The sequence below is a fragment of the Rattus norvegicus genome, chromosome 19 (genome assembly GCF_021556685.1).
Source record: "Rattus norvegicus strain SHRSP/BbbUtx chromosome 19, alternate assembly SHRSP_T2T, whole genome shotgun sequence".
NCBI classification, from domain to species: Eukaryota; Metazoa; Chordata; class Mammalia; order Rodentia; family Muridae; genus Rattus; species Rattus norvegicus.
In genome coordinates, this window is record NC_141552.1 from 29,745,001 (window position 1) to 29,766,061 (window position 21,061).

A 21,061-nucleotide genomic window follows, 5' to 3' on the forward strand; every position below is an offset into this window, starting at 1 on the left:
AATCTGGGACCTCTGTGTAAAGTGACCCCATGTGTTTCTGGCATTGCAGTGTTGAATGAAACACGTCTGGAGTTAGATGGCATGGGTTCTGGGGATGCCTGTGAAGGGTCCTGATGGGCATCCATGACTGGGGCTGCCGAGTGTCTGGGGCCTCCACTTCTACTCTCTAGAAAGTGACTTTGTAGTTTCTTTGTCCCTGTGGTCCCTTGCTCCTTCCTCCCTGTCCTCCCACCTTCAGAAGATCTGCTCCTGATACAAACTGACCCCACCACCAAGAAGCCTGCCCACCCTTCCCCCTCTACCTAAAGCAGAGGTCACTCTCAAGCTCACTTTCCTGCCTTGCTTTCTTTGTTTTATTGGCATTTGCTGTTGACACGGGGCTTCAAAGTGTAGTCCAGGCTAGCCTCAAACTCAAAATGTAGCTGAGGATGACCTTGAACTACTGATTTTCCTGCCATTACCTCCCAGATGCTGGGGCTATAGGCTCCCTCACTAGCCTCCCTGCACTGACTTTACAAACTAAAATAATGGGGATTAAGTGAGTTGGCAAAGGACTTCCCATGTAATAACCCCTTCAGGGATACTTTCCCAGTGACCCCACCAACTCTCACCAGGCCTATGCTTAAATATCTGTGGGCTCCGGTGGTACCGTCAGCTAGAAAGCAACCCTCCTTCAAGGGAGCTTGCAAGGGTTGTTGAAGATCCAAACTATGGACCCAGAAGGTGAAGGCACTCACTACTGAGCCTGACAACTTGGATGCAGTGCCCAGGGCCCCTCTAAATGATCCTCTGGTCTCCCTTCTCACTAATTCTAATACACAATTCTGTAGAGTTAATTTTTTTTTAATTAATTACGCCAACCACCTGACGTAATAGGTGCTATTGCCCTCCTTTTGGAAATCGATGAATCCAGGCTCAGCCACTTGCACAACACGGCCGATAAATGGAAAAGCTAAATCCTGTCTCGGGGCTCCTTGATTCCAGAATGGGACGCTAACACGGTTCTTTGGGTCTGGATTTGGAGCAGACGGTTCTGCATCTGTGATTCCACATTGCTCCATTCCATCCCACTCCCTGGCATATCTCATGTTCATGGGCCTGACGTTCTTGGTAAGACCCCAACCCCATTGTTCTTACTGAATCCGCTTCTACAGTGAGGGATGGGATGTGAAGCGATTTGAGTCACATGCTCCTCACTTTTGCAGTAATTGTGGGTCAAGATGTAGATCTTTGCCCACTCCTTTAACCCTTTCTCATGCCCAGCCCTTGTGGAAGAGTCTGGAAGCATCAAGGCTTTCCCCTGAGAGCAGGAAAAAGTCCACTGGGCACAGTAGAAGACTCATCATACACCTAGATTTGCCACTTAGCAAGAGTCCCTGGACCATCAACAGTGCGTAGAAGCTCAGGTGAGAATTATGAATGTTCAGGTCACTCCCAGCCCTCCTAAGTCTGAATCTGCCTTTGCATGGAGAGGTCTGGGTGAGTACCACGTGTGTATATTAGCTTGGTTGCCCAGTCTAGAAGCTCCCCCACAAGACATGTGACCAACACCAGCATGGGGCTGAGTTAGAATTATCCCTGAGACTGGGGCCTCTCCAGGAGTGCAGCATGGGGCTGGGGTGGAGGGAAAGCTGGATGTGCGAGATGGGAAAGCCAAAGAAATGAGAGAAGTCAGGGGAAGGGTCCATGACCCAGCAGAACTGGATATACCAGGATTGGGTATACTTTGCCTCCCTGCCCAGCTTTAGACTCGGCTGTGGGTGGCTGTAAGCAACACTGGCTGGCACCTCATGTCCATCGCCTATGCCTATGTGCCCTTCCAGATGTCTCACAGCAACAGGACGAACACCAGGAAACTAAGAGCCTACCAATGTCTTCTCCACCATATCAAAGTGAACATCACATCTTCACTAGAGTCAGGTATGTCTTCTGAAAAGGGAGGAGAAGACAGGAGGGGAAGAGGGAGAGGCTGTTGTTCTGAGATGGTATAAAATGGCAGGAGCCCCAGAAGGCAAAGATCATCCCATTTATTCTTTTTAATTAATCCATTCATATACTCAACAATGTCACCAAAGGAGGGCACAGGAAACAAATCCTGACCTCATGCAACTGTCTACTAGAAACAATTTTAAAAAATTTATATCATAACCCATGCTGGGTTTTCTAGGCTACGAGATACACAAGATTCTCTACCCATGCACACCCTAGGGACCTGGCCGAGATGGGGATTTGTAGGTGGTGGGACGTGGACAGTAAAACATCTGTCCTGCATCTGTACAAAGGTGACCTGCCCCACAGTAGACCTGTGCCTCTCAGTATAGCAGCCACCAAACAACCTGGCTATTGAGCACCTAAGTGTGGCTCATCTGTCACCTTGACTGTATTGAGTAGTACCTAGGAGACAGGTAAAGGTTTCCCAGAGAGGGTTAACTAAGTGAAAAACACCCAAGAGGTCACCAGCACCATCCTATAGGCTGGAGGAGAAGGGGGGTGGCCTGCTACTTACCACCAGTACAGGAGCCGCTCCCTGCTGTGCCATGCCCTTCTGCCACCAAGGGCCAGAACCTTTGAAACCATGAGCCCAAGGAAAATGTCCCTCCTTTAAGTTGTTCTGCTCAGGTGCACCGTCAGAGTGAGGAGAAGCTGACCAGCACAGGGCTGGTCCCAAGGGGAAAGGAGCATTAAATGGTGTGCACTCTAGAATCCAAAGACCTAGTAATTAAAAGGCAGAATATAAAGTATCACAAAAATCTCCCAGGTTTACACATCAATATTTTGAACACATCAGATTAAAGAAGAAACATTGACATTAACTCTTATCTGCTTATATTTTCCAAAGATAGTAAGAGTTTTTTGGTTTTTGGTTTTTAGTACCCATGGTTCACATTGTATTTCTAGCAGGCAGTTGGGCCTCTAGGCCATGGAAAAGCCAGGGGTTCATGCCCCGTACCACTGCTCATCACAAAAGGCCTTTAAGAGTCTTAGTCCAACCATGTTGAGCCTCAGGGTCTTCCTCTGTTATGCCGGGGCCTGGACCTCACTGAGCAGAGCCTTCCTGTCAAAGCCTACGAATCGTTCATTTAGTATTCAAATGGTCCTACAGGGTAGGTATTGCAGTTCTTATCATGACTTTAAATCTGGAGAAACTGAGGCTCAAAGAGGAATAAGTCCACCGATCCACATTAAGTGAAGGCCTAAGTCCACAAATCCAGAAAGTAAAGGAGACAGAATTTAGGCCAGACAGGTCAGACCAGAGCTACCTTTACAAAATCACTACTCTGCAAGGACATGGTAACAGTGCTTGCTCCACAGAGGTCACTGTGCTGAAGGACAACACACACACGCTCACACACTCACACACACATTCACTCACACATATACACACACACATATACACACACTCACACTCACATACACACATACTCTCTCTCTCACATACACACACACACACTCTGTTCTCTCTCATACACACACACTCTCTGTGTCTCTGTCTCTCTCTCTCATACACACACACACATTCAGACATACACACACTCACATACACACATGCTCACATACTCACTCTCTCTCACACACTCTCTCACACACATACACATTCACACATATACACACATTCACACACTCATTCTCTCACACATACACACACACACTCACTCTCTCTCTCCCTCTCTCTTCCTCTCTCTCTCTCTCACACACATACACACACTCATACCTCACTTTCTCTCTCTCTCACACACACATACACACACTCTCTCTTGCACAAACACACACACACATACACACACACTCTCTCACAAACATACATACACACACACTCTCTCACAAACACACACACACACACACACACACACACACACACACACACACTTGAGATAATCAGGTTATTTTGGCCCATAGTTTTAGGGGGTTTAGTCTGTCTCATCAAAGTTCCTTCCCTCATAAACAGGATGTGAGAGAGGAAGGAGATGCAATGTCAATGATCACTCTCAAGGACACCCCCTTATGGCTTGGCAACCTCCTACCCCACGACCCAATTCTCTGAGCAATTGACTTTTAACATGGCCCTTTGGGGAATACTTGAGATCCAAACTGTAGCATGTGGAGAGTGCTTGTTGGGACAATAACATGTCAAGTGCTTAGCATAGCACCAACACAAGAGAACAATGTCAGTGGACAGAATCAGGAACTTTTCACTAGAAAGCACCAGAATAGTGATCAAGTGATAATCTGCCGGGAAGAGTCACACATTACTGCATAGTCACCTCAAGCCCAGGGGCATAAAGTGGTAGTTAGCAGCTCACAGATTCCTCTAGGTGCCAGATTGTCAAGTGAAGTAGCTTCCCTTGATCAGCTCAGCTGTCCAATCCTAAGGAAGTGTTCAGTGAGCTCAGGGTGGGCCATGTGCTTACTGCTAAGACAATCACATCGGCCAGGGTGTGTAGCAAGAAGAGACTCTCCTTTGAGAGTCATAATGGATGCCATCAAGGATGTCTACTGGGCTCAAGTGAGCTAGAGGGATGAGGGACAAGACCTGGGAAGAAAGAGAAGGGAGCATGACCATGGCCTAGAGGTGTGACAGGCACAACATCCTGGGTTCCATCTCCAACACCATCAGAAAGAAAAAGTGCTCAGTTCTTTCACCAAGTGCCAGTCTGGCGTGGCTGGTGACAAAGCACTTGCCGAGGCCCAAGGCAGCCAGCCTCAGAGCTCCCAGATGCTAGGATCCCCTTGGATCATAAGGGGTTGGGAAAGGATTGTGCAACAACTCTTCTAGCTATCCTACCTGAACAGCCGTGGGTGGGAGAACAGTTCTAACGCCCCGAGGAACCTGAGTTAGAGCAGAGGTGGCCCCATTGCCTGTTCTTTTATCTTAAAACAGAGACTTCATGTCTTCCTATGTGACCTTTTCTGCTTGTTTTATTCCTAAAATGGATCCCCCCCCCCAGAAGTCTGCAGGTAAAATATACTCATTCAGGGCCCATGCTTGTCCTGTAGACTTGATGTCTGCTTGGGAACTGTATATGAACTCTCGTTGAGCCAATTCAAGAAGTTAGCTTTAGTGGTGTAGCACATCTTTAACCCCAGTACTCAGGAGGCAGAGACAGATAGATCTCGGAGTTTGAGGCCAGCCTGGTCTTCAGAGTGAGTTCCAAGACATCAGAGCTCCACAGAGAAACCCTGTCTCAAAACAACAATAACAAAAAGAAATTGGGCATGTGGGGTTGGCAGTGCTGGTCCCCAGCAGAGTGGCAAAGACTGAATGGGTCATGTTGACGAAGAAGACTCCTGGGGAGCTCAAGGCCTTTTCTCTCCTCTCTATCGTCATCCCACCATCTCTCTTGCCCTCTCACTTGAACCTGAACTGGGAAATGCTTACTGGAGCTGGGTACTGGGCTGCCCTCGTCTTGATACAGGTTTAATATTTACCAAATGTATTTGTGCTTGGTAATTCAGAAGTGAAGTCAGACTTTTCCTGAAGCTATCTCTACGATATTTAAGAAGACCACTTGCAAATATTTTTGAAGAAAAAAAAATAAGGCCAGGTGTGGGACACATGCCTATAATCCCTGCATTTGGAAATCTAAGGCAGGAGGGTCTTGATTTTAAGACCAGACTGAGCTATGATAGTAAGAATCAGTCTCTCATACACACAAACCTATTAAATAAATATAATCATTGTGGTTTGAATGAGAATGGTCCCCCATAAGCTCATATGTTTGAACGCTTAGTCCCAAGTTAGTGGAACTGTTTGGGAAGGATTAGGAGGTGTGGTCTTGTTAGAGGAGACTTGTAAGTTGGAGTGAGCTTCGAGATTTCAAAAGCTCATGCCAGGCCCAGCCCCTCTCTCCTCTCTCTCTCTCTCTCTCTCTCTCTCTCTCTCTCTCTCTCTCTCTCTCTCCCTGCTGCCTGCAGATCACAATATTCCTCTCTCATCTACCACTTCAGTGCCATGCATGTCTGTTTCTTGCCAGAGTGATTGTGAACCACGCCTTTAAAACTGCGGGCAAGTCCCCCAGTTAGATACTTTGGCTTGTAAGAGTTGTCTTGGTTCCAGTGTCTCTCCACAGCAGTAGAAGAGCACCTAACAGAATCATCATCAACATAATTACATGGACAGATTTAACAGCTATAAAATGTCACAACCATTCAAACACCATTATCCAATAGAGTAATATGGGAGGTTTTTCTGTGTCCAGGTCTGTCATATGACAGGGACTGGTCACCATGCTTCTGTATCTGTGGTCAGCACAGAAGTACAATCGAGTGCCAGTGGCCACTCTATTTTGGGTCCGTCTCCTGCCTCCTCCCTGCCACACCTGAGTAGTCCAAATATACACTCAACCCCTGCTGACTCCTACTCAAATACACAGGCACAGTTGGAACCATTTATGAGGTCAGCTGGGAGGTCCAGGCCCACAGTGTCTCATCATATGTTCCCACTTCTAAGATGTTCTTGTTTCCTTTTGTCCATGTAGCAGTCAGACCAGGAAGTGGCCACATGGGGTCTATCTTCCCACCAGGGCCCCTGACCTTTCGTGTCCTGGATTAGAATAGAAGAGGAGAGTGCTATGGCTCAGCTGGAAATAGGACTTGGGAAAAGGCCACAGGCACTGCCACTTGGGTCACAGCACGTAGAGGGCCACTGCCAGAATTAGAATTTATCCAGAAATGTGGAAGGAAGAGATCACAGGAGCCAGGAGCTGAGCAGAGCATGGAGATGGGGGTGGGGGCTGGGCAGGTGGCAGCAAAGCCAGTTCTGACAGATGGGCAGAGGGCCTGCCTGTCAGTGACTTGCTGAGCAATCACTGTAGGGTGAGGAGTGTTAGGAACCCAGCTAGGCTGGTCTGCAAACAGTAGGCTTCTAAAGAAGCTGTCACGACTGGCCAACCTTCCCAAGAAAGACCCTTGTGTCCTGAGAAACCTCAGAGGGTGGTCAAGCTTGCTGAACTTAGAGGGAAGCTGTGGAAGCCTCTTCTTTCTCCGACTGCCTGACTCTCTCTGTTCCCCATCAAGTACATCAGAGATAGGAACCTGTGGAGAGACCATAGCAGACTATTCTCAGGTCCTCATTCCTGGTCCTCACCAGTGTGACAGTTACTCAAAACTGGCTTCTCTCCTTGCTCCATCAATGGAGACACAAGCCTGTTTTATGACAGGCTGTGGGACACCTCAGAGCTGACATCGGCATCATGTGTCTCTGTCGTGGTGGAGCAGGCGAGGGTCGTTGTTTTGAGTACTTTGTAAGTCGGACTTCAGCAGTATTACAGCCAGCAGGATGCTGTGACCTGTGTGACACCAGGTATTGCCAGGTCAGTTTATGAGGCACAGGAATGACCAGGAGGATCCAGGGAAGGACCAGAACAAAAGAGGTGACACTTGGACTCTCGGGACAGCACACTTTACCTAGTGGCATGAGACTTCATTTTAAAAACAGACAGTGATGTCCGCACTTGTGAGAATTAAGTTGGGCCCCTTCCCACCATTCACACAATCAACTGAAAGCTCGTCCTAAGCTTAAGTAAAAGAGCTAATGCTTCAAAAACCCGGGGAGGAAACTCTTTTAAAATTTGGGTCAAGCAAAGCCTTCTTTAAGGCGTCAAAAGAATGAGAGAAATAGTTCAAAACTTAGAGACTTGTAAACTACGATGAAATTCCTGCAAATGATGTATCTAGGAGCTATGTCTGCAATATATAAAGACAGAATAATTTGATAGTAAAACAATTAATCCTATTTAAAAATCAGGCAAATGTTCTTAGCAGACATTTCTCCAGAAAGGATGTGCAAATGGCCAATTGTCATACAGAAAGGTAGGCAGACTTGTTATCTATCGCAGACATGCCAGTTACAACCACAAAATCCCACCTCACTAGGCTGGTGTCTCAGTTTGACTTTCAAGTTCTGAGTTAAAGGTTATGTCCAGAAGGACTGGAGAGATGGCTCAGTGGTTAAGATCATTAGCTACTCCTCCAGAGGACCTGGGTTCAACTCCCAGCACCCACATCATAGCTTCTAACTGTTTGTAACCCAGTCCCAGAGAATTCGACACCCTCAACAGACATACGGACATGCAGACACAATACCAGTCACTGCACACAAAATAAGTAACAGGTCATTTGAAAAGATAATGACCACAAGCAACTTGAGGAGGCAAGGGTTCGTTTGGTTTAACATCCTGAGTCACAGCCGCTGAAGGACCAAAGGAAGAACATGAAGTCAGTACCTGAAGGCCATGGACGAATGTTGCTTACTGACTGTTCTCCATGGCCTGTTCACCCTGCTCTCTTCTATTACCCAAGACAATGTGTCCAGGGTGAGCCTTGCCCCCAGTGGGCTAGGCCCTTCCACACCAATAAGTAGTCAAGAGCCACGTGCAGGCCAATCTGATAGAGGCGTTTTCTAAGCTGAGGTTCCCCTTTCCAGATAACTTTAGCTTGCAAAAAAATCAGGATAGATGGGCTAAAAAAAAGACAGAAGACGATAAGTGTTGACAAAGCTATGGAGCTCTCAGCCCTCAGGGTGGTGGGAATGTGAGGGGAAGTCTGCCCCTGTAAAGCAGGTGGGTAGTTCATTGATAAATTATTGTCCCATAATCCAGACATTCCCTCCCAATAACCTAAGCTGGTTATTTCAAATGGTCTTCAGATATTCTTTGTCCCTTCATAAATTTTGAGCTCTGTAAAAGCAGCCATAAAGCCTGCAACCCAAAGACCCTGCAAGGGTCTGGCTTTGGGGTGAAGGGCCCTGTGCACCAGTGACAGGTGAACAGGCCTGCTTGGAGTGACCTGAGGTTCTCTACCAGGACTCTCTGGAGCCCTTAGCCTTCTGACATGTCTTATGTACCATAAAAATTTTTTTCTTTTAGTTTTTTTTTTTTAAACAGGGTCTTGCTATGTGGGCCAGGGTGACTCAAATTCACTATCCTCCTGCCTCAGACTCCTGAGTGCTGGAATTACAGGTACATGCTTCCACACGGGGCTCCCACCTATGACTGATACAGTCTCGCCTTGTTGGGGTACCACACGACAGAGCGAAGGATTGGACACATGCATCCTAAAAAGCTCAAAGTAGCCAAGGAAGAAAATGGGTTTCTGTTATTTCACATCAAAAAGCACCAAGAACTCGTGGTTGTGAGAGACCCAAGCTAGTTCAGTGATCCTATTCTTCTAATCTTAACTCGTAATTCCCATATGTATCCCCCAAATATACCTCATGATGAAGGTTACTGGTACTTCTAATACCTCATGTATGCTCTAGGGAGAAGGACAGAAGTCACCTTTCTCTGTGTCACTAGTTTAAGAAGACATCTGAAACCTCCCTAGTAACCTCACTTACAAGAGAGGTGGGAAGAAAGCTTTTCAGCTGGCCACACTGTCCTCGGGGAGCAGAGTCTGTTTGAGGAAGAAGAGTGGGGCTTGGTGTTGGCTGAGGCTCTGGCAGTGTTGACCAGGTCCCCACAGTCACTATCCATTACCCTGTGACCACACGACCACGAAGTCTTTCCTTTATCAGAGTGAGCAAAGCCTCACCTCTCTGCCCAGGGCACTTTGGGACAATCTGAGGCACATCTTCCTAAAACAGAACCAAGGCAGGCTGCTCCTCTCTTGTCACTGTGACCTACACCCCTGGGAGGGTTCTCTGGATAGCATCCTGGTAAGCTTCCAGGAGGGAAACAGAGATCCCTCAGTAGGCACAGGAGGAAAGAAGCCACGTGTCACCATACGTCAAACTAATTGTATATTCCACATTACCTGGAGAAATAAATAGATTTAAGAAACACAAAGTCATACCTGTGCTCACCTTGGTGGGGAAAAAAACGGTCATCCCATGCAGGATCAGGGAATGCTGAGGGATGATATCCAGGGAGGGAGCAAAGCCAGTTTGGATGAGAGTTTGGGGGTCAGGACTGTGGAGGAATGAGGCTTGGCTGGGAGGAAAAAGGCTCACGGTTAATATTTGTGCTGCACAACAAGAGAAACTGGACTCCCATGGTGGCACGGGAGAAACACTGGAGGTTTGGAGTCCTGTGCAGCTGAGCATGACCCAGCATGCCGTGCAGCCTCCACAGAGAGGTGTCCCTCTCCGGGCTCAACTTCTCATCCACACACTGATCACCAGTGTGGGATGTGTGAGGAGAACTAAGGGCTCATGGTTTCAGGAAGTGAGTCTTGGCCATTTGTCTTTCATTTTCCTCATTGAAACAATGTCTTAGCGTTTGGCCCAGGCTGGTCTTGAACTTTCCATTCTCCTGTTTCAGCCTGTGATGACAGGTATTGTCCCACCACACCATGCCTGGAGAGAGTGATCTTCGGTTGATGCCGTATTCTTTGTCGGGAAAGTTACACAGATCCTCCTGCTGGATGGAAAGGTCTAGAAACCAACTAGAAGATACCTTTCTGAGGCCCAAAGCTGGAGTGCCCTGGGGAGACCATGAGAGCAAGCTACACTGAAGAGGGTTTCCCCACCTTCCTATGGCTGAGCCTTGGTTCCTATACAGCAGGCCATTGCTCTTTGCCTGGACATCCTGGGCCTGCAGGATTTTAGCCCAGTGATGTCACCCTATGCATCTGTGAGTCCCAGATGTGCAGTCTGTGCCATTTGCCAAGCACCCACTATGTCCCTATCTTGCTCATTACCCTTAGACTATACATTTCTTGTCCCCATTCTCTCAAAGATGAACTTGTACCTGGGAGGTTAACAGCTTCTCTGCGGTCACAGAGCCTGTAAACAGCATTGTATCCAAGCCCGGTGTCCTGACGTGACTCTGGCAGGGTCAAAAAGTTAGGCTCTTGCTTAAGCCCATTATGAGCTTTGGATGAGAGAAGATGTGACCAGGTCCTTTATGGGCCAGGTCCATTGCCCCACTCTGAGAGCACTATCAACAGAGGATCTGTGGGCTGAGACCTACAGCTCAGAGGGGAAAGGTATCTGTTGCCAGGCCTGACAACCTGAGCTCCACCCTCAGGATCCACACATGGAAGGAAAAAAATCTGACTCCCAAAAAGTGCCTCTGACTTGCATATGTGCTCCGTGGCATGCACACACACACACGCACGCACGCACGCAAATAAATGTAATAAAACATAAATAAAAAGAAGGTTCGTGACCAATGAGGGCTTCCACCATCTGGATCCTTTATTCCATGTCTAGACACCTGCCTGGGTTCTCTACCACAGTCAAAGCAGAGTTTATGGAAGATGTGTGGTACTGGCTTATTAGCCAGTAGTTGGGAGACTGAAGCAGGAGGGCAGAGAGTTTGAGAGCCCATCTCCAAAAGCAAGTACAAAACCCACTTCTTTACTCCTCTCTTCCCCAAAAGGAAAATAGAGCTTGGGCTATACAAGCTGATCTAAACGAGACACCCAAGACAGGCTGTACCCAGTGGAGGTGACTATGCAGTTGTCCCATGTCTCCGTGTGTGCATGCACCCCTCTCACTTAGCAGACACACTGGGGTATTGCTAGCCACCAGCTCCGACCAGGACTAACCAGAGGCTTTTGGAGCAGCTGTGACATCCATATTAGGCCCAAGGCCTGTGGGTGTGAGTGCCTCACTGTGGGGCTCTCACTCAATGTGCTCTAAACTGATCTAGCCTAGCCTTTCCTTTCTGACAGCTTGGAGTAAGAGATGGGAAGTGACCTTCATAAGGGCAGACACTAATTGCTCTTTGGTTTGGATTCTCCTGGCATCACTGAGCACGTGATCTCCTAAGACTCCTTCGCAGAGTGTGGTCTGTAGCCAGGCTTGGTGGCTTAGGTTTAATCCCTTCCTACTCAGGAGACTGAGGCAGGAGGATCACACATTCAAACATGCCTGGGCTACAGAATGAACCTACGGTTAGTCTAAGAAACGTAATGAGTCCTGTCTGAAAAATAAAATACGCTAAAAAAAAATAGGGCTGGGGATGGAACTTGGTGCTAGAGAGCTTGTCGAACCAGGCCCTGAGTTCAATCGCTGGTACTGGAAAGAGGACGTGAAGATCAAAGTGTGGCCTGTGCCTGGATCATCAGCATCACCTGGGAACTTGAGAGAGCCATGGGCCCTATGGGCACTCATGTGTCCTATTAATATACACTCAACTTAATTACATTCAGTGTAATAATACACTCCCATTAATATACAACAGCCTCTGGTTAGTCCGGGTCGAAGCTGGTGGCTAGCAATACCCCAGTTTGTCCACTGAGTGGGAGGGGTCCAAGCTGCTTACACTAATGACCTGGAGACCTCTCTACTCCAACCCCAGCTTCAGATAACTTAGCTCTTGACAAATGAATAAATGAATAGCTCTGTGGGTGGATAAATCCAAGAAATCCTCCATACCAGGTTTTCTTCCCTACAAAACCCGGCAGCTCATCTAAGGCCCTGACACACCCAGCCTTACAGGAACATGGGGATTTTACTCAGCTGAACACCTCCCAACCTTACTTACTATAAATTCGTCTTTTCCTAGAGTGCCCAGGTGTGGAATATATTTCTGGAAACACCGCCCTTCCTTGGAAGAGAGAGAGAGAGAAAACCACAGGAAAAGGCAACAGAGGCTCCCTGGTGACATTACATTTTAATAATGAGTTTGAAGACCTCAAGACATACAAGTCAGGAGCCTACCTAAGGTGACTGGGAAGCTGGCATCAATTACCTTTTGCCGAAGCCACCCCTCCCTGTTTCTAAGATTTCAGCCTCCATTCCCACGGTCTATCTACCTCAGCATGCCCAACCCAATGTCATTACAGAACACAGTTCTTCCAAGCCACCTCCAGTGTCCTCCCAGGCCCCGGGACATTTTCTTCACGTCTCTACTCATCAATACTCTCCCCTTTTCCCCACACTGCCTTGGCCTCTGCTTCAAATCGATTGGCAAGTTCACTAGATCGTATCTGTTCTGTCTTTCGAGTCCCCGCCTCTGCTCCTTCCTACTTGACTAAGCTGGCCGGTTGCCCCCAGCCACCTCCCTGCCTGGTTCTCGCCACCCTTCCTACCCGCCATCTGGTGCATTACTCAATCGAGCACGTGCTCCTGGCACCTGCCTGCTCCGATCCAGGTGCGTGTTCATCAAAGTAGGCCCATTCTGAAGATTGGAAATGGAGGCTCGGAGAGGCGGAGTAGCAAACATTCTAGGTCATGGATTTCTTGATCAGCTGCAGGAGGATGGGGGCCTGGACATCATGGTTCCCGCAGCTGAGCTTTTCACCTTTCTATGGCTCTGCCTCCATGTAGAGTCGGTACCAGATCCACCCCGTGGTAAAGCATGACAATATGCCCCAGTTCCACAGGCCGTGATATGCCTTCTCACCTGCTCACACACACACATCTCCTGAATGAGCCTCAGCTCACCCCTGGTCCTGCTTTGCACAGAGCAGAGATCCTTTGCCCTTTCAACCCCAGAAGCAGCATGCTTTCCAGGTAGGATATTATTAGCATCTTACATGAGCCAGTGGGCCCAGGCTAAACCACAGACTGTGTGGGAAAAGACCTCAAGGCAAAGCCTTGGCGTTGTGGGGTCTATACGAGGGTGCTGGGCAGGCACAGGGGCAAAAGCATCCTGGGAACTATTAGAGGGGCTCATGAGGGATGTGGTGGCATTTGAGATGTGATGAGAAGGTCAGCTTGGGTTTCAGCAGCAGCACTTTGGTGGAAGGCATCCCAGAAGGAAAGAACAGGAGGTACAAAGTCTAGAGGCTGGAAGGGCAGGGGCCAACCCAGGACAGTGAGGAGTCAGGTGTGGCCAGGGTGTGGGTCAAGACCCAGAGGCTACTAGAGAAGCATTAATGGCGAGACAAGCCAACAAGGAGTCCCTGAGCACAGAGAGTTCTCCTGGGGTCGAGTCTGCCCTGTGTTGTGTGTGGGGCAGCCAGATCTTTGGAGCAGTCCTTGACTTTGTCATTATAGAAACGTCAAAGACCCTGCCCAGGACCCTCAGGCTGCATGACCTTTGCCCTACTGCATTGTGGCCTGAAAGTATGGGTGGGGAGATCTAGGCCTGGCATGGCATGCAGGGGCAGGTCCCGAGTTCTAGGGGAGGGGACATAAGGAGATGGCTTGCTCACCTGTCCCAGTGACAAAAACAACCATCTTTCCTCACTTTCCAAGTGAAAGGACACCCTGACTTCTACCATCCTGAAATATGTGGGCAATTCTACTCGGCGAGACTTGGATACATGAGTTTAGGAGGATACGCCTTTGCTCAGCTCTCTCAATCCAGATTTATCTGCAGGCAGGCATTGTTCCCTTAATGAGATCCTTAGCCATCCCGTTTACTCAGCCAACTCCCATCATGCATTAGACAGGGACTCCTGGGACATCGGTCTGGCCTCTTGTAGCATCTGTGTCTTCAGCCTAGAAACAACCATATCCCTGGCTCAGGCCCACGTGGCCAACCTCATCCCTGTTCCCTCCACCTGCCTACCCTGTCTGGCAAGGCCAGTGGTCAGTTGTTACTACAACCTGTGGCCCGTCTGTGACCATGGGCTCAGCCTCGACAGTTCTCACAGCTCCTGACACGTTGGTCACCTGGCAGAGACACCAGCCATATATGGTCTCTTAGTCTTCCCATTTATACCCCGAGCTATCATGCCTTTATCACTGGAAATACTTCTAAACTTACTGTTTCTGACCATTGCAAAAAGTACAAGAACCAGTGATGTCTATATATACACCACAACGCACGAGAACTTCCCCTACACACAGCATAAAATATTTACCTAAAAGGGAACACTATTCCCCTTAAACCAACTCCCCTTCCCCCTCTCCTCTCAGCCTCAGATAAACTCTGGCTTGCTTTATGTCTGTACAGATTTGCCTCTCCTGACTTTTATATAAATAAAATAATAAATTATGTGATTATCTGATCTGACTTCCTTCCCTTAGCATGTTTTAAAGACCTTCTGTTGGTTGCATGTATCAGCATTGTAGACAGCTAAGTAAGGCTTCATTGTATAAATATGTCCGCTACCCAGTGAAGGATGCTTGGACTGCTTCTACGTCTGGCTGTTGTAAATAGAACTGCCAGCATATTTGTGTGTGAGCTTTGTTTGTTCCAATCCTTAGGATTAAACCCGGGGCCTCACACATACCAGGAAAGCAGTCTACCACTTGATTTTTAGATACTGGGTCTCCCTATGTAGCTCAGATGGACAGCTCCAGCCAGTGTTGGCCATCCACCTGCCTCTGCTGAGTAGAGTGTGATCGCAAGTGCACGTCATATACCTGGAAGCGTGCGAGTTTTGCTTCGCAGGTTACTTTCCACTCTTTGTGGCGTGTATCCAGGAGTAGAGCTGATGGGTCAGGCGACATTGAGAAACTACCAAACCCAATTAACGTTTTCCCCAGATGTATACCTCCGTCTCAGACAGTACTGAAGAAGAGAAGCTTTGCCACTCAGAGGTAAATACTATAAATCTAAATGCTACCCACCAGGGTTTTTGTTTAGAATGCCTAAATAGGTACATATTAAGACTCTTCCCAAAAGTTTATGCAGAAAACGGTGTTGCAGGAGCTGAGATGGCTCACTAGACACACAACGTGAGAACTTAAGCTTGGCTCCCCAGCGCCCATGCAGAAAGCTGTCTGACTTGTGAACTCCAGGCTCAGGGAGAGACCTTGTCTGGAACATACGTGTGGGCTATAGAGACAACTTAGTGGGTAAGAGAGATTAGTGATCCCATAGAGAACCATACTTGATTTCTAGGTCCCACGCCAGATACCTCACTAGTACCTGTAACTCCAGTTCCGGGAGTATCTGACGCCATCTTCTGACCCCCAAGTTAAACTTGCACGCAGGTTGTGCATATATCCACGCACAGGCATACGTGCCACACATGCGAAATAAAAATTAGTAAATAAATTTTTTAAAAGGTAGTGACTAAAAACAGTCATTTAACTGCCCCTAGCAATTGGCAAGGAGAGCCCTCGTTGGGGTGCTATTCTTCTATCAGTCAGGGGCGAGCTGGTGGCAGTCCCTTTGCTCACCGTAACTTGATGTCTGGCTTGGTAGCCAAAGCTGGCTTACACCTAGGACTCATCAAAATAAAATCAAGTCCAGGCATCGCAGCATGGGAAGAGGAAGACAGACAGAGGCCTGTGGACCACCATGCTACCCTTCCACACGACCTCCAGTGCATAGCGCAAGCTGGACATAACACCCATTTGCCACCACGCCATGAATGGAGGATGTCACCCAGGGGCCTGTCAGCCATGACCGGTCTGCAGTGGGCCCATCACAATATGTGAGTCTGTGGTGGTCAGATGGGAGAGAAAGAGAAGTGGAACAGCTTGAGCGTTATGAAGAGAGACGCTGAACTGGAGACTCAAGGGTAGAGAGGAAGAGGCCATGGTAAGGTCTCAGCCCAAGCTGTTGCTTGGCCATGTCTGAGCCCATGGTTGTTCAGTGGTAGGGGTTGGCCTAGATGTCTGTGGCTCTTATTACCATAGTAATAAGAACATAGAACTTAGTATCCCTAGTCGGGACAGCCACCAGGGACCATGCGGATGTCCGGGCACTGTTCATAACTGGTCCTGCCACTCGCCGGATGCCCCATCTCTCACCGGAGGCAGCACTTGGGAGAGTGGGACCTGTAACTTGACTGGGCAGCACAGTGCAGCCGATGCTGGAGGAGTGGGTGTGGGTGAGCTGGCTCTGAGGGCAGGAGAACAGGAGCGCAGACCCTGCCACCTGCCTATGGTGGCACTGGTGGCCTACCCAGGGCAGTACCGATCACCCTGGTGGTGCAGGTTGACCAGCTCCACTATCACCAAGGCCCAGATCCAGGGTTTTGAATTGGCTCACCCCAAAATGCAGTGAGTCATTGCAAAGTGAAGATGTGTGAACAGGGGAATATACTGGGGGACACACTGACATTCTAAAGCTTCTGTGATGAGATGTTTTCTATGTTTTGTTTTTGGTGGTGGTGGTGGTGGTGATGGTGTGTGTGTGTGTGTGTATGTGTGTTATTTTGGGGAGGAGATCACAAGGACAAAGGGTAGATATGAGGGACAGGGAGATAACCGGGACTAGGGGCGCGATGTGAAACTTACAAAGAATCAATAAAAAAAAAAAAAGACAGTCATTTCACATTAACTTGTGGCCTTCATGGGCACACACATACTCACACATATATACACACACATATGAACACATTTATACACATACATAAAACACACATACACGTATACACACTATTTTAGTGGGGTTGCAGAAGGATTATTTAGTGGCGTCTTCTCAGTAACAATCTCATTTAAAGTCACATCCTAGCACTTCTTGCTTCCTTCTCTGGTTTATTTCACTTCCTGGTGTGTCCCTTCACCCCCCCCCCTTATTTCCACTGTACTGGCATAGCCCAGTAAACGCAGCTGTATTCATAGCCCGGTGCACAGTAGGAGCACAGGACACACAGTAGGAACTGCTAAATGAATGGATGCTTGTGACCGGATGAAAACCCTACAATCTGAACCTCACTTTGTCTTGTTTGAGTTAGTTTCTATTGTATCTTTGACTAGCAGAGAACTCTCTGTATACCCCCAGGTTAGCCTTAAACTTGTAATTTCCCTCACGGCCTCAGCCTCCCACATGCTGAGAGAACAAGAGGCCGATCAGATCTTGCTTCACAGATGATCTTGTGTGTACTGCTGCTATGTGGCAGCAATGGCTGCCTATTTTAGACTCTACTGTTGGTCATCCACACTGACACACTGCCATAGCCTTGGTTGTCTCTTAAAAGCCCACCCCAAAGTGGAAGCAGTACCCAGAATGCCAAGGGCTAGGGCAAAGATCCCACCCACACTGGAACCTTCTGAGTTTGTTTTGTAAGGAGGCCCCATCTTCCATCTCGGACATCTAGAAAGAGCCTGGTAGAGTGTTCCACCCCCAGCCCCAGCCCAGTGCCCCTTTGGTCCCAGTTTCAGGACGGGTCTCTTCGGAATGTCAGGCAAAGCCAAAGTCCCCAGTAGGAGACCATGCCTCAGCCTCCACCTTGCTGCCCACGACTGAGCGGCAATCCACCCACCTCATCACCAGCCACTGTAAAGCTCGTATTAGTTACAGATGACTCCGATTAGAGGCAGCATCGCCCTGGCTCCTGGTAGAATATTGAGTCAGAAATACAGCTATTTTAGGACTTTAAGCAGATTTATACTTAGGGCTTCAAAGAGAGCCAGCCAGCAAGGAAAATATGGTAACTGTTTCTTTAAATTATAGCTATCGTTACTTCAAAAGGATACTCAATCAGAAGCCACTGAAGGCTAAAACTATTTACATCTCCTGACACTTAAAAGCAAGCAAGCAGTTACAGACTGACAGCTTTGGGCATACTGACCACAGAGAGCACCAGGTCTTGATGGGCTACAAAGAGAAACATGTCCTGGGGATGAGGAAGGGAAGGCACCCCGGGAGACTTGGTCTGGAGCTCTCTTCTATCTTTCCACAACCCCAGGAGGATTTGGGGTGTGGGGCATGGGGATCTTGTCTTGTCCTAAACTCTGGAAAAGTTGGTTCCCAGCAATGCAATAAGCCAGCCTATTTGCCTAGTGACTGGCCTTCAGGGCCCTGCCATGGGGACCTAGGCCCTGCCTAGTCCTGTTGGTATAAGACTGTCCCCTTCTTCTTAGGCTGTGTTGTAGTGACTGGCAGGAGGTGAACCTATACATGGAGTAGAATCAGAGCTATTGACACCCTTACCGACGGAGACACTGCCAAAAGTGGGGCTTTGCAAACGGCCCTCCGCTGGTTAGAGTTCAGGTTTAGCATACTTCTTGGACGAGGCACAGCCTCTCAGAGGGGGGATTCAAGTCCCCATCTCATAGGAGCTTAACTGAGATGATGGACCCCGGGTACTTCATTTGAGTGATGCCAGGCACTGAATCAAATACTCTAGGAAATGCCTCACCGCACCATCTGTCAGGGTCACCAAACAACTCAAGGTGACTCGGAGTAGGCATTTCTATTCAAGGGGCTGCTATGATGATTTGGAGCACCCGGCCTCCTCCAGTGTTTCTTAGGTGTGGGAATTGTCTGCTTTTAGACCTAGGGAGAGTGACAGTGACACAGAGCTGAGGGAGAATCGTTGGGATGCAGAGACATTAAAATTTCCATGGTCCATGGGTGGCGCACCCCTGTGAGGTCAACAGGGCTTGGCTTCTGAGGTAATGCCCTTCCAACATGCTTCCTTAGCCTCCCTCTGTCCTTCCACCATCCCACCAGTCACCTAGACACACATCCCTACCCCCACCCCCCACCCCTGCCATCTCTGTGTTCACAGTTTCAGTCTGGAAGAACCTGGCGGGTGGATAGACTCTGACTCCATACACTCTGGCTGGGAGAATTCAACAGTAAAACCCAGAACTCAACCATATTCCTGCCACAGTGCACACAGATTAGCAAATGCCACCAAGCAGGTGATACAAGCTAGAGAGAAGATATACAAACATCTTCTATGGCAGAGTCTAGCACAGTCCAGGAGCCAAACCCAACCCCCTGTCTGTCTCTGCAAACAACGTTTTACTGGGATGCCAACACACACTGCTATACAAGGCTGTCTGGGAAATGGAGTCGGTGGCTGAGTTTCTGGCAAACAGGAAAAGCTCAGCTCCCACAAGCCCGTCCTATAAGTTCGATGGTTTGAGCATCAATTTAACCTATTGTTTTCTAATACAAATGTTCAGGGCCATGAATGAGATCCAAGGGGCTTTGTGTAAGACTACAGCTGATAAACAGCAGAAGCAAAGTTAGAACCCAGCTCTCTTGGTCTGTACCCCACCTTAAGAGTTAGGGGAAGGAGAAGATTCTATCAGGGCTGCCTGAGGTTGCCAGGGCCTTCAAAGTCATCCCCAGTTTCAGAAGGCCGGTGTTTCAGGGCTGCATATAATTTGATAGTACAGGATGATTGGCTTTGCTTTTCTCCTGTGTTCCTGGGCCCTCCCAACGTGAACTGTTCACCCAAAGCCTTTCTCCCCACAGTCAGCTCCAGGGCCATCTCCATCCACACTTTCCTGCACTCGGTCCTGACCCACTCTTGCTTATGCCAGACATGTCCTGTCCTTCTCTTGCGAGGCAGTAGACACACACAGTTGTGTGAGGTTCAGTGACAGTGAGAAGTGGCATGAGAGGAAGTCAGATGCTGTGTGTTACCTACCAGGCAGGTTACTTCTCTGTGCTTGGGCTCCCCCCTCCCCCTCCCCTCCCCTCCTCCTCCCCTCCCCCTAGGAAATTCTTTCTCCTTTGCTTGCCACATGGGGACACAGGACACAGGATGGCCGGAAAGGTCTGAATAAGACAGTGACTTGCACAGTGGACATTTGTTGAGCTTAATGAATTCTGTTTTCCTTTAGTGACAGTGACTATGCTTCTTTTGGATATATCACTCCCCCCCTCCCGTCCCCACTGTCAGGCAGGATTGTCAGTCAAGATGTTCTATTTTCCCCTGCCCACCTCAACCAATTACACTCATCCTTCAAATTATGATTGTTGCGGGACTCAGAGTAAGAAAGTATGAGCGCACATATACACATACCCATACATAGGCATATTTACACACACACACACACACACACACACACACACACTCAGGCACACACATATGTTTACACACATGTACACATACATATTTACATACTCTCACACATACATACCTATACAGTGCATATATTTACACAATACACACTCATGCACACACATGTTCACACAAATACATACAAATATATTCACACACTCTCACACCTACACATATATATACTCATGACATATTTACAGACACCACTCAGGTACACACACACATACACACACATGTACATGCACATATTTACGCACACATACTCATGCACACACATATATATACACACCTACACTTATACATACATATTCACAAATATATACTCTCTCTCTCTCTCTCTCACACACACACACACACACACACACACACAATCTTTTTCTTTTTTCATTTTTGGGGTTTTTTTTGGGGGGGATGGGCCTCACTATGCAGTTCCAACTAGTAGCCTGGAACTTACTATGCAGATCAAGCTGGCATCTGAACTTATTGAAATCTGGCCTCTGTCTCTCTCTCTCTGCCTCTCTGC

At 48.2% G+C, this 21,061-nt stretch overlaps 1 long non-coding RNA gene across 1 annotated transcript in view; it reads left to right on the forward strand.

Moving 5' to 3' along the window:
* LOC147999345 (uncharacterized) overlaps positions 1-14,833 on the forward strand; it is a 20,357-nt gene extending 5,524 nt beyond the window's left edge. The window contains exons 2-4 of the long non-coding RNA XR_015643947.1: positions 1,264-1,406; positions 1,824-1,920; positions 12,450-14,833. This is a non-coding gene — a long non-coding RNA (uncharacterized LOC147999345). The remainder of the gene's footprint in view (positions 1-1,263; positions 1,407-1,823; positions 1,921-12,449) is intronic.
* Positions 14,834-21,061: the final 6,228 nt, after the last annotated feature.